Source organism: Notamacropus eugenii, chromosome 4 (assembly GCF_028372415.1).
Source record: "Notamacropus eugenii isolate mMacEug1 chromosome 4, mMacEug1.pri_v2, whole genome shotgun sequence".
NCBI classification, from domain to species: Eukaryota; Metazoa; Chordata; class Mammalia; order Diprotodontia; family Macropodidae; genus Notamacropus; species Notamacropus eugenii.
In genome coordinates this window covers 475,029,704-475,041,435 of record NC_092875.1, presented here as the reverse complement: position 1 = coordinate 475,041,435, position 11,732 = coordinate 475,029,704, and the positions used below count along the sequence as shown (strand labels likewise).

At 40.9% G+C, this 11,732-nt stretch overlaps 1 long non-coding RNA gene across 1 annotated transcript; it reads left to right on the top strand.

Annotated features, from left to right (window-relative positions):
* The first annotated feature begins 2,071 nt into the window (after window positions 1-2,071).
* LOC140498681 (uncharacterized) lies at window positions 2,072-11,407 on the top strand. Its single transcript, XR_011965177.1, has 2 exons — window positions 2,072-2,399; window positions 10,423-11,407. It is a non-coding gene; the product is annotated as an uncharacterized lncRNA (long non-coding RNA).
* Window positions 11,408-11,732: the final 325 nt, after the last annotated feature.

The following is an 11,732-nucleotide window of genomic DNA, read 5'->3' as shown; positions in this document are numbered from 1 at the left end:
CTTTATTCCTAGATCATGTGTCCATTTGGTCTTTATTCTTATGTACGGTGTCAGGCATTGTTCCATGAACAATTTCCACTACACTGTTATCCAGTTTTCCCAGCAATTTTTGTCAAACAATGAGTTCTTATCCCAGAAACTGGGGTCTTTGGGTTTATCAAACAGTAGATTGCTATATTCATTAACTATTGTGTCTTGAGTACCTAACATATTCCACTGGTCCATTCCTCTGTTTCTTAGCCTATACCAAGTGGTTTTGATGATTGCTGCTTTAAAATACATTTTGAGATCTGGTAGAGCTAGGCCACCTTCCTTAGCATTTCTTTTCATTAGTTCCCTTGATATTTTGGACCTTTTGTTCTTCCAGATGAATTTTGATATTATTTTTTCTAGCTCTAGAAAATAATTGTCTGATAGTTTGATTGGTATGGCACTGAATAAGTAAATTAATTTAGGTAGAATTGTTATTTTTATTAAATTAGCTTGGCTTACCCATGAGCAACTGATGTTTTTCCACTTACTTAGATCTGACTTTATTTGCACAAAAAGTGTTTTGTAATTGTGTTCATATAGTCCCTGGATTCTTTTGGTGGGTAGACTCCCAAATATTTTATAGTGCCTACCCTAGTTTTAAATGGGATTTTTCTTTCTTTCTCTTGCTGTTGGGCTTTGTTAGTAATACATAGGAATGCAGATGATTTATGTGGGTTTATTTTGTAACCTGCAACTTTGCCCAAGTTGTTTACTACTTCAAGTAGTTTTTTACTTGATTCTCTGGGATTCTCTAAGTCTATCACTATTATCATCTGCAAAGAATGATAACAGTTTCTAGTTCTAAGGAATTATTCTAATTCCTTCAATTTCTTTTTCTTCTCTTATTGCTACAGCTAACATTTCTAGCACCATATTGAATAACAGTGGTGATAATGGACATCCTTGTTTCACCCCTGATCTTATTGGAAATGCATCTAGTTTGTCCCCACTGCATATAATGCTTACCTTTAAAGATCATTCAAATCTTTAACTGTTCGAAAGGATATGCTTTTATGTAGAGAGAAAAGTGTTTTTCTCCCCATCAGCTCTGAGAGAAGGAAAAACAAGAGTTGGAGAGAAAGACAGAATCTCTTCACTGTGAAAGACTTTAATTAGAGAAATTTCAGCCTCCCATAAGACTCACTTGCTCAGAGTAGAAAACAGTACATTGAAATAGGGACAAAAGATTTAAACTCAACATTCACAGTACATTGTTAAACTGGCTTGTTAAAATCTAAGTGCTCACAAGAAACCATTTTAGAGGTTGCTTTTTTTAAGCAGCTACATTTGACTGTAATATAGTATGGATCTGTCACATGACCAAATTACAGGAACGAAAGCTACCCAGGAATTATGTCCATTCAAGCCTGCAAGGAGCAGGAACAAAGAATATAATGGCACATCAAGCCTGTTGATCAAACAATTACTATTTAAAGCAGATTTAAGCTTAAAATTAATTTGCTTCTGTATTCTGAGGATTTGGGGCCTGAGATAAACAGTGTTTGAAGTTTAATTATCCTTGTGCGAGATGAAGGCACTCATTTCAATTTTGTCAGGATGGCAGAGCACACATTGGATGGTGGGAAAGAGAGAACACAGCCAAGAGCAAGTCCCAGCAGTGCTGCAATGTATGATTAAAGTGAGCCAGGAGCTTGGATCAGCCTAATCCCAGCAGAATGTGGCCCTATCACAGGTTAGGTTGTGCAATTGCAAATTCATATTTAAATGAAGAAGACTTTGAAGTTTTCCTGGGGGCTTGAGGGTGGGGTGAGGAAAGAGAATGTACTATCTCCAAAATAATAAAGGAAGGCCAGGCAAAGAGTTCCAGACTGGGCAGAGAGGAGAATCAGGGGAGTGGAGACATTCCTGCGTGTTTGAGCAAACAGGACACCTGCCAGCTACCCTGAATGGGGCGATTCTTATCACCTGCCTGGGCACAGTTTTATCACCAGGGCTGTAATGGAATGGTGGGCCAATTATAATGGGGGTGGGGGGGAGAGTGCCACAGAGAGGCTAGAAAGTCAGAAATTAAAGAAAGACTGGTGAGACGCATCCCAATGAATCCTATGCTGACAGAGAAACCCTAGGTTCACAGCACAAGGGGTTAATGGGAGGTCCCGGGATTTGAGACAGAACACACCAGCTGGATTCAAGGACAAATGTCCTGGATGACCTGACTTTGCCCAGAGGTGTTAGAATGGGAGCCTGGAATGCTTTCTGAGAAGCCACACTAGCTCTAAAGCTGGAGACAGCTGTCTCCACTGTGCTAAAACAAACATTTGAAAAGTTCCATCCATCAATTTATCATCACGCTACCTGAATGTTTTCAGGGAATTGACTGAATCCACTGGCTATTTTGGCATCAGGTAAGCGCAGACCATGAGTCCTGCTTTCTCTTTACGTTATTAGTGCTTGTGGCTCCTACTACCTCATTTTAAGATGGATGGGTAGAAGATGATCCTTTTCCTCACTTTTTTTTCTCTCTCCACTCAATGCACTGGTATGTTGGTGAAGCCCTTGCAAACCTTAAAGCTGAAGTCTTGATAGAAGGAAATCAATTCAAGTTGCCCTCACTGGGCTGCCTTTATTCTAATGGTATTCTGCATTCCCACCACTGGCAGGATACTTGGCACAGAAGTGTGGCTAAATTTTATCTCCTACAGAACAAAGTCAAATTAACATGGGATTAAAATCTCTGTGACTCCAGAAAAGTAGAAATTGAGGAGACCCTCACTTTATTTTGTCATTTAGTTGTTTTTCAGTTGTCTCTGAGTCTTTGTGACCCAATTTGGGATTCTCTTGGCAAAGATACAGGAGTAGTTTGCCATTTCCTTCTTCAGCTCATTTTATAGATGAGGAAACTAAGGCAAATAGAGTTAAGTGACTTGCCCAGGGTCACATAATGAGTAAATGTCTGAAGCTGGATTTGAGCTCAGGAAGAGGAGTCTACCTGACTCCAGACCCAGCACTCTATCCACTGTGCCACCTAAATGCCCTTTACTTTATACTTGTGTTAATGTACATAATACATCATAACAACATTTGGTTCTCAAAAATGATAATATCATACCTAGACATAATTGACATTACACAGGAATGCATTATAAGACGTCACAAGACAAAGATTGTATTACAAAAATATAATTAAAGTGCTAACTAAAATAATGCCCATTGTACCACAAAGTATAATATCAATATAGGTTCGGTACATTATCTTATGTGGAGGGCTTTAAAACACAATAACTGTATCATATGATAAGCTAAGGATTCCATAGCATTTTTTGAGGTTTGCAAAATGCTTCATATGTATTATCTCACTGAAGTCTTACTAAGCCCATGAGTTAAGCACAAGAATTATTACGTGTTACAGATGAGGAAAGTAAGGCTCCTGGTAAATGGGGGGGGGGGTTGTCCATCTACACTTTTTGATTGGTGTTCCCCAGCATCCTCCTCAGTCCACATCTCAGCTGAAGAAGAAAGTCTCAGCAATTCCTGTGATCTCATGCTATCCTGGACCACGGGCCTCTGTTGGTTCCCTGAACTAGCTTCCAGTTGTCTTTATTTGAGTAAGACATCCAATGGCCACTGGATTTCTCTAAGAGTTCGGCTCACTTAACACCATCCCCAGAAGGTCAGCATAGGAGAAGGATATACTCAGACACATTCAGATAGGCACGCCACCTGGGACCCAAACCATTACAATTGTAACGCTTCTTTGCAGGGAAAGTTATAGCTACCCCCTCTTTTCTGTCTTCACCCTGCTTTGCTCTGTCAGCGTAACTGTTAGGAGCTGCTTTCATATCTACTAGCAAATGTTACATCCCCATCTCATACTCAAATACCCTGACTATGGGCCGTTTTGTAAGCAGGTTAGATAGCAGTCTATCTCTCCAGACACTCAGATTGATAACTCTCAGTTTCAAATATTCACCAAGTACCTAGAGAACACATCAACTGATGTCTGCCCATAGTGACCCTCTGGCCATGCCAGCTGAGGCTGTCTTTACTGCCTGAAGACAGTGTGCTTCAGGCTCAGGCATACTATACTTATTTAAAAAGGGAGATTAGTGGATGTTAAAGATATATTAACACCTAACAAGTTTTTTTGTTTGTTTGTTTGTTTTTTTTATGGCAGGAAGAACTAAAAGACTATGCAAAGGGGATTGATTTGGAGAGAAAGTGGACAGTTGTCAGAAACATTTTTTCAGGAAGAGTTGATAAGTGGAGTTGGTGTAGATTCCTTTCTAGGGGATTCTATGGACCAGTTCTGCCAAGTCCAGGCTGTTCTGCAAAACAAGAATGTATTTACATTCTCCGCTGCAGACCTCTCCCACCCTGGTGAGCCTCAGTATGGGGGCTGCTCACTGACTCAGGCAGTGAGGTTTTGGATAAAGGAAAAGGGGAAGGAGCAAGATGCAGAAGGAAGCATAGATGGATTTTAATGTTTGCATATTTTATTCTTTTGGAAGCAATCAGGTTAAGTGATTTGCCTAGGGTCCCACAGTATTAACTGTCTGTGATGAGATTTGAACTCAGGTCCTCTTGACTCCAGTGCCAGAGCTCTATCTACTGCACTACCTAGCTGCCCCTGCATGTTTTATTCTTAAGGTCTTACTTCTGTAAGGATTTTCGGTAGTATAAGTTTTATGTCCTAGAAAAAAATTAATTTCCCATGTACTTAAGTGCTTAAGAAACACTACCCTGGAACCTAGCTCACAGAGATTTTTCATCTTTCTTGTCATGGCCCCTTTTGGCAATCTGGTAAAGTTTAGGGAGCTTTTAAATGCATAAATTAAAATACACTAAAAAAACTAATTGTATTAAAATAATTATGAAAAAAATTTTAACTTTACTGACTTCAGGGTAAGGACTCTAGCAAGAAAAGGGAGAGCATCTTCCATCTGACTACTGACATTTATTTATTTGACATAGGATCGTAGGTTTACATCTCTAGAACAGAAACCACCTCCAAGGTTCTCTAGTCTAACCCCTTTATTTTACAGTGAGGAAACCGAGGCCCAGAGATATTAAATAATTTTCCTGAAGTCACCCAGGTAGTTAATAGAGATGGAATTGAACCCGGATTCTCTGACTATATCGTTTAGTGAGCTTTACACTCACAAACGTTTTGTGTCTTAATTGGCCGTTACAATGGTTCCCTCAAAGCTCTCATTCTAAGAAGTGATAGAGCTCACAGCTTTACTGTGTCAAGGGGAAGACAGTAGATCTGACCATGACCACAATAACATGACAGAGTGAATCTGACAAATAGTCACTCACTGACACTCCCTGTTTCCTTCCAGATCTGGTCCTAAACTCCCTGACTTGTTTCTCTGTTCATGCTCAGGGCGTCTTGATCCATTTCAACCACCTCGAGGTTTGAAGCTCCTAAGAAACCCATCCTTGCAACCCAGTTTGGCCTATGTTTTTTGCTTGCTTGGATCCTAATTTGTAGCCCACCTTTTTTTCCAGAAGATTACGCCTTCCTCCCAGGCCTGGTGATTGCCTAAATGATTGCACATTACCCCACATGACCCCACAGTGGTGGAGGATATGACAAGAAAGGCAAAATGGGCCAAGAGAAGGTTTCACAACTCAATTTTTCTTTTCCCTTACTTATATGATCATGTCCTGTAGACAGAGACACCATTCATAGCAGAGTCCAGGGTCATTAGGCAATCCAGAAAAATAAAGAGCCCCAGACAAACAAATATTTATCAAATGCTGGATCCTCTCCTGTTTTTTCTATTTGTTTAAAGGCAAGCTCCATGGAGCAGCAAATAAAGCAGATTCTGCTAGTTCTATATCCAGCAAAACAAATGAAGCTCAAACTACAGAAACGGCCTTACTTCTATATAAAAAACCGAGCACTTCTTTTCAAATCACGTTCCCAGCCTGCACCTTGATATTGCCCTGCTAGCAGCGGAGGTCTATGCCACATTTCTCATGGCTCTAACATGAGCCATCAAACATTCATCATCCTCTTTCCTCATGGACCAGAGATCAGAATGTAGCAGAGCTGACTTAAGGAATCTTCAAAGAGACCTTGGTCCTTTTTCTGTCTCTCCCAGAGAGGTTTAAAAAGAGAAACAGGTATTCCCTGCCTGAAAGGGACATTTTCTCACTTCTCTTTGGACAAGAAGCTTTTGATGGTGACATAAGAACCCTTGCTCAGGATTCGATTGGCCTCTAAAGTCTCACTGTTCAATCATTTCAGTTGTGTCCCACTCTTGGTGAGACCTTTCTACCCTTTTTGGAGACAATCGGGCTTAAATGATTCGTCCAGCTCACTTTGGAACTCAGGTCCTCCTAACTTCAGGACCAGCGCTCTATTCCACTGCAACATCTAGCTACCCCATGGGACCCATTACAGTTTTCTTGACAAAGACAGTGGAGTGGTTTGCCATTTTCTTCTCCAGCTCATTTTACAAATGAGGAAACTGAGACAAACAGGATTAAATGGTCACACAGCTAGTGTCTTCCTGACTCCAGGCTCAGCGCTCTATCCACTGTACCATCTAGCTGCCCTCTTTAAGGTCTCCACTGGCTCTAAATCTGTGATCATAGATAAGAAAAAGTCAGAGAGATTATGCATCCAAAAAAAGAAACTTTTTCCCTTAAGATTTGATCAAAAAACAGATAACTGAGGGGGAAACCAGGCTTCATAATATATATTATAAGCAATCATCATCAAGAATTTATTAAATGCCCTCCATGTGTCAAAAACAAAAATGAAACAAACCATGCTCTTAAGGAGTTTGTTAGGAGGAAATGATCTGAGGCAAATCATTTACCCTTGTTTGCCTCAGTTTCCTCCTCTGTAAAATGAGCTGGAAAAAGAAATGGCAAACCACTCCAGCATCTTTGTCAAGAAAAACCTAACTGGAGTCACAAAGAGTCAGACAGGACTGAAAAACAACTAACAAAGGAAGAAATGACATTTATTCATATAAATGGAGACAAAGTATATGCCAAATAAGTGGAAGATAATTTCTGGATAGGAGCCCAGGATTAGCACCTCATGAGTTTGAAAAAGGTCTCGAGTAGGAGGTTGAGCTTTGAAGAAAACTAGGCTCTCCAAGAAGTCTAAGTGATTCATTCCATTGTTAGATCTAACTTATTAAGTTCTTTTTCTTATGGAGCTGTAATAGGGCTCCTTGGAACTTTCTTTCGCCCGTTTATTTGTTCTAGCACTGCCTTTTAAAGCAAGACAAAGTTTACTCCCTCTTCCATACAGCTCATCAATCATAGAAAACCTAAAATTTGGGAAATACCTTGGAGATAATTGGGTCAAACCTTCTCATCTTGTAGGCAAGGAAGCTGGAGACCAAAATGATTGAGTGGCCCAAAGAAAAAACCCCAGAGCAAGCAGACAACCCTTCAAACATGTGAATACAGTTATAATTTTCCCCACCAGTAAGTCTTCTGCACCTTAAGTGGCCCCGAGTCGTTCAGCCATTCTCAGACTGTGGCTTCCATACTTGCCCTTTGGAAGCCCTCCCCTTTATCAATGCACTTTTTAGAATTTAGCACTCAGAACATGAGGCTCTAGTGGGTTCTGACTTGTGCAGAATATCAGGAAACTGCCATCTCTTTTCATCTGAACATTGTACTTCATTTAATGTAACTCATGATTGGATTAGTTTTTTTTTTTTTAATGCATTCATGTTTGGTTAAGATTATGGTTGGCCAAAATACTTAGATCTTTTTGATATGTAGTTTTATTTTTAAATGTGCTTATTTGAAAATTTGTTTGACAGTTATGAAGTGTATAATATTTTTCTTGGAAAAAACATAAAAGCTTCAATTCTTTTTCTTTTTTACATGCATGGCTGCTTATCAGTTCTTCTCTAGCCTTGCTCTACAAATAAATTTTTTGGACCTAAAAGCAGGATTTCACATTTACTCCTGTTAAATTTAATCTGTATTCTTTACAATCCTATTCTGGTGCCTCGTCATGACATGGAGGTGACCTTGTGTTCTTGAAGGCTTTATCAGAGGATGACAAGTTCTGACAGCTCTTCCCAATAATAGCAGGTCAGAGGATCTAGCCAGCATAAGTCATGGAGGCCTATGGGATCTGTTTATAGAGGGCTGTCATTGTTTCAGGGCTATGAGTTACTTGTCCCAACTTGTATCCACCTGTATCTACCTTGTATAGCCCTTCTCATTCCCTAGTGCGATGAACTGATTTATTTCTGCTAACTCATGGTACTTACTGTATGAAGAACATAGAGTCACATTCACCTCAGCCATGAACCTGGACATTTTCTCCCTGAAATGTTCCAATGAACCCTGTACACCATCTTGCTCGCACATTATTGTTTGCAGGTTCTCATTCCCATCAGACCATGAGCTTCTTGTACACTTATAAATGTTACTAAACTGACTCCCCTTGAGAAGCAGATACAGTACAGGGAGTGTACAACATGAGTGAATGAATGGTGAATGAGTAAATGGAAGAAAAACACTTATTGTGTGGGCAGTTAACATTAAGTTTTGAGTTCCATTAGACTGTGAAGTCCTTGAAAGCAGGGAGAATTTGGTTCTTCCTGTTTCTTTGTATCCTCGGTGCTTAGCACCACGCCTGACACATGATAGGCACTTAATGAATTTTTTTAAAAAATTGTGTCACTAACTATCCCCAAATTTGACAAACCTGAGCCCTGGGATGCACTGGAGAAGCAGCACAGGTATCTTCTATTTGAATAGCCTGATGTCATCCATTAACAGTGAGGGTGACAGGGCATGTTCCTTACATGAGCTCTTGTGCCTGAAAAATATATTAGCCAGACATGTACCTTTCTCTAGGGTACTTAGGGGAGAAGAAAGCAGAACCACTCTTGGTAGAAATGTTAAGAGTATTTATGGGGGGTTGGTGGGCAGAGAAAGATAGGAAACTTTCCTGGAGCTTTTCAAATTACAGTTCAGTCTATAGGCTAAACATAAAAGATGCAAAATGAATTCATTGGAGATGAAAAGAGGGAAGAATCTGCACAGCTGAAGTGGTGGAAATATAACTTGGTGCTATGAGGGGAGGATGGGACTGTATGACTTGGGATGCAGAGGCCTCTGGGGGGGACCATTGCTTGACTCTCTGGAAACCCTGAGTTCTTTCCTTTTGTCTGGGGTAGATGAAAGTAGGGCATCCAAAGTAGTACCAGAAGTCTTAACAACTTGGGGCAAAGGCAAAGGACCACCAGAGATAAAAGGAAGTTGTTCTATGTTTTTTTTGTTTGTTTTATGATGAGGAAATGGGGGGGTGGGGGTAGGGGTGGTGTTAAGTGGCTTGTCCAGAGTCACACAGCCAGTAAGTGTCAAGTGTTTGAGGCCTAATTTGAACTCAGGGCCTCCTAACTCCAGGGCAGGTCCTCTATCTACACTGTCCCATTGACTTATGAGATCAGGTGAAAGTTCTTTCCATTTTTATCAGGAATAACACCTGTCCTGTAATCATTATTTTATTAACCTGAGCACTTCCATGGGAGATAAGAACACCTTTTCCTTTTCCTTTTTTTTTTTTTTTTTTTTTTGGTGGAGACCCAGACGTAAGCTATATTTTGATACTGTCAGGGGAAATCCTGGGTATGGAGGCACAAACCAGAGAGCAAACCAGAGAAAAGTCCTCAAGCATACACCTGGTTTGGGTGAGCCTGGGGCTTCAGGTTCTGGGCCATAGACTATATGAATAAACACCCTTTCTTTCTGTTTCATGCTTTCCCCTGAAGAATTGGCCTTGGGCTTGGATTCTATCGTACCAGAGTCAAATGGTTTTAAATTGGTACAATCTTTGCACACCAAGTCAAGGGGCACCTGATCTGTGTGGTTGTACTTTGGGCTCTGGGAAAACTTAAAAAGTCAAGATGTCCTGATCTGGAGATTTTTGTCTTTGAATTTCATCCAAGGGTACACTCTGTACTGTCTGGAAATATTACAAACCCACACTTGAGGTGGCTTCCAGAGTATGCGCTCAGCTGCCACTTCTCGATTTGTTAACACCGACATATGGAGGCTTCCCAGTTATAGTTAACCCACTATGGCCAGTAAACTGGAGGGGCCCCATATTATTTCTAAACACATCCCCAAACCCCACCTAAGAAACCTCATAAGACAATACACCCTAAAAATGGCTTAAATTAAAAAGGGAACATCAACAGAGCCAGACAATGGCTGGCAGGGCTCCTCCTCTCTGCTGCCAGGTTTGGACACGCTTTTGCCATGGCCATGAATGCCTCATTTAGTGCATTTTTCTGCTGCACTGTGTGAGGTGCCTTCATAGGCGCTGCCAGATGCCAAACAGTCCACCTCTGAGTCCTAACCAGCTTCTGGGGCAATCTCATCCAATGGTTTTATTATTAAGCATTTCATGAGCATTTTTTTTACCCTCAGGCCACCGTTGGAAAGTCTAGAGAGAAGATCTCAATGCTGATAACCTTCCTGGTTCAGAGAGTGGTATGGAGCAGTGAGAGGGCGTCCATCTGAGCCAGAGTCAGTTTGGTGTGTTGGAAAGGGCCTGGATTTGGAGCGGAGGACATGTGTTCGAATCCCTGGCTGCTACTTATACCTGTGTGACCTTGGGCACCTCACCTAATCTCTTTTCTAACCACATCTGTAAAATGAGATTGGAACAATCATCTCCAAGAGCCTTTCACGACCTAATTTCCAACATCTCTGATATCTGGGGACATCGAGGTCAAGAACAAATCCAGATGTTCAGAGCTCTCAACTCCTCGGGCTATGCCTCAATCAAATGTGTTCTTGTTGAGTCATTTCAGTCATGTCTGACTCTCCATGACCCCATTTGGGGCTTTCTTGGAAAAGATATCAGAGTGGTTGGCCATTTCCTTCTCCAGCTCATTTTGCAGATGAGGAAACTGAGGCAAACAGGGTGAAGTGACCTGCCCAGGGTCACACAGCGAGTGTCTGAGGCTGCCCTATTTTAATCAAGTTTTAGCATCCATAAAAAAGACCTCAAGCACTATATTCAAATATATCAGTAATGATCATAGGTAGAATTTACACAGCACTTTAATGTCTGTGGAGTGCTTTACAGAGGTGATCTCACGTGATCCTCACAACTTCCCCATGAGATTGGCGCTATTAGTATCTCTATTTTAGAGATGAGGAGACTGGGCCACACCAAGGTTAAAGCAACTTGCCCACAGCTGGTAATTCTGAGACAGGATTTGAACTCAAGTCTTTAAGTTGAATCCTTTATCCACCTCAGCACTTCAGCTCATTGGATTTGACGTCTTGGAGAGGTCACTCAGTTGTGTCTCCATCAATCATGGAGGAGAGCATGCCAGTCCTTTCAGTCCTCCACTGTCTCCCAAAGTCTGTCCGAGCTCATGTTCATTAAAGGTCATTTCATTCAGGGGCTGTGGACTTTTTTTTAACTGCTAACTGTTTTTCAATATGATTAGTTTCCTTTGTAGTCCCATAGGCTTTGTTTTATATATTTAAAAATTATTCTAAGAAAGGGTCCATGGGTTTCAACAGACAAAGGAACCCATTACATTAAAAAGGCCAAGGACCTCTATTCTAGAGGCTAATTGTGGACAATATAAGCAGCTGCCCAGAACAAATATTATGGACTAAAAGGTAGATGCCAGCCCTTCCTGAACAAAACTGAATTTCCACAGTTAATTTAACGCTTGGCTCTGAGTGTGGTAGGGGCTTGGGGGTAAAGTGGGTACAGG